Below are 2,229 nucleotides of genomic sequence, written 5' to 3' on the forward strand. Positions count from 1 at the left end.
CGAGGCCTCAGGAAACAGCGAATTCCTGCGAGACTTTTTGCTGTCTTGGATGCCATAGGAGCGACATGTCACGGGTACAAGCCAGGTACAAGGTGGTGTTACAAATGCTGTGCCAGAGTAGACGAAGAAACAAGATTTACCTCGCATCCTTACTACATGCCGCCGGTGTTACGAACTACTGAACAGGTCAGTTAATTAGACATCGGTTAATTATAATTGACACGCAGGTTCGCACTGCCTCGGATTGCTGCAAAGATTTTCGGAATCTCCTCACCAGCAAATTAAATGAAATTGCGGAGAAGGAAAGTATACTCTTTCAAAGACGTTTTGTTGCAGCAATAAACAAGTTATTTGTATCAAACTTTGTAAAATTTGCGGCGAAATAGACACGATACCAAAAAATTCATTTTTTATTAAATAGTTGATTATATTTCGTGTTAAATGATCTCAAGTCTTACGCATGTATGGTTCTCTACTAGGATGGAAATAAACAAACCTCAGATGACAAACTTCAAAAGGTATTCATATAAAAATTATCTCTACTATTTTTTATTTTACTCTTCTTGACTACAGTACAGTGCAGTACGGTCAATTGCTTCACTGAAATTCATTGTTGGGGTACAGGTAGCAAAATGCTACCTCAGGCGGTTCGGTCTAAAATTGGTACATTTTGGAAAGAAAAAGGTAGTCACAGAGGTTGAGAAACATTATTTTGAAAATTAAAGGCCAAACGAATTTAAAGAAAAATAACAATTTTAAAGACAACAAAACAAGCACTTTATGCCACTTGACAAACTTATTTTTCCTAAGATCATAGTAAGTAGTAGTAAGACTAAACCCGTAAAATTGAACAAAATAATTTTGTCTGAAATCATATAATTACACATCACTTATACTTATTGAAATTATGTAGTACTCCAGTGTTGTCTCCACACTGAGGATTCAGTTAGAGGGGTGTCCAGGAATCCTATGGACACACACATTTTGAAAAAAATCACAACAAAAATTCACCTACTCCATTTTTTATTTAGTGGGGTGATATGCTTTTTGGACATCCAATTTTCAGTATCTGGATACAAACAAACTCATCACTAATATGTTTATTTATTTTTCTTTTTTTTATTTAGATCTTGCAATTTACTCGCTCACCAATTTTAAGACTACACAAGAACTTAAAGCAGCAACACAGCAGTAGTGAAGGCCTCCAAAAAGTTCAGAACCACTTTCAATTGCTGTTCCAAAGACTTAAATTTCTAGAAGAGGCTTGTGGAATAGACTTGCAGTACCCAAAAAGCCAGCAAACATCCATGGTGGAAATACAAACATCATTTGGGGTGGTAAAAATAAATGGCTATGGTGAAGTTACAGTGGATAAAACAGTTTGGAACAGGATGGCAAAAGTAATCCATGACTTTACTCAACTATCAGGTTAGTATCATGTACCTGAATTGTAAAGATACAATCAACATAACATGCTGTAATGTTGTTCAGGTGACCAGTAAGGGTACAATGTAACAGACACCCTTTGAAGATTATATTTCTGATACAGGTATTGTACTTGTGCAATCCAATAAGTAAGAGGATGTGTTAAGACCACCACATGACAGTGATTGACACACGCAGAGCATCAAATATTTATAAAAATAAATGAAATAAATAAAATTATTTCAATAATTTACTTAAATAAGTAAAATAAATATTTGCGTTTTCTATTAATTTCAGAAAATTCATTTGACCAGCTGATCGGAAAGTTTCAGATATCCTTGCAACATCATTATGAAAGCAGTGATGCTGTGCCACTGTATGATCCTGGACAGATGAAAGAGTTTGCGGACAAAAGTGCACCTGGTCTTTTCAATGTCATTTTGCAGTCTATTCTTCGGGAAGATCCAAGATTGAGTGAAGAACACCGTGTATTACAGGAAAAAAGAACTGTTGTTTTGTTGCACATAATAGCATATTTCAGGTACTTTGTCCTGTTTGGTCTTTGTTTAAGTACATATATTTAAAATTCAAGTCTCCTTGAAAGACCATAAGGTCACTGGGTTTAAAAAGTATGTTCAATTTATTACTGCATGTTTCTTAACTAGAACAGAAGACACAGATTTACCCCAATATGAATGTCAGTTCTATTGTAATTACAACAAAGTAAGATTACTACAGTAGATGTTTTACTTTTCTTCACATTTAACCCTTGAAAAGTAAGGACATAAAAGTGGTTCCAGTGAA

General features: G+C 34.8%; 1 pseudogene across 1 annotated transcript in view; it reads left to right on the forward strand.

The window, feature by feature from the left end:
• The first annotated feature begins 366 nt into the window (after window positions 1–366).
• The window catches only part of LOC145481256 (uncharacterized), a 4,277-nt pseudogene continuing 2,414 nt past the window's right edge, over window positions 367–2,229 (forward strand). Inside the window, exons 1-2 of the transcript XR_014048606.1 lie at window positions 367–1,428; window positions 1,723–1,966. The product of XR_014048606.1 is annotated as an uncharacterized LOC145481256 (transcript). The remainder of the gene's footprint in view (window positions 1,429–1,722; window positions 1,967–2,229) is intronic.

This window comes from Orbicella franksi, chromosome 3 (assembly GCF_964199315.1).
Source record: "Orbicella franksi chromosome 3, jaOrbFran1.1, whole genome shotgun sequence".
In the NCBI taxonomy this organism is placed as follows: Eukaryota; Metazoa; Cnidaria; class Anthozoa; order Scleractinia; family Merulinidae; genus Orbicella; species Orbicella franksi.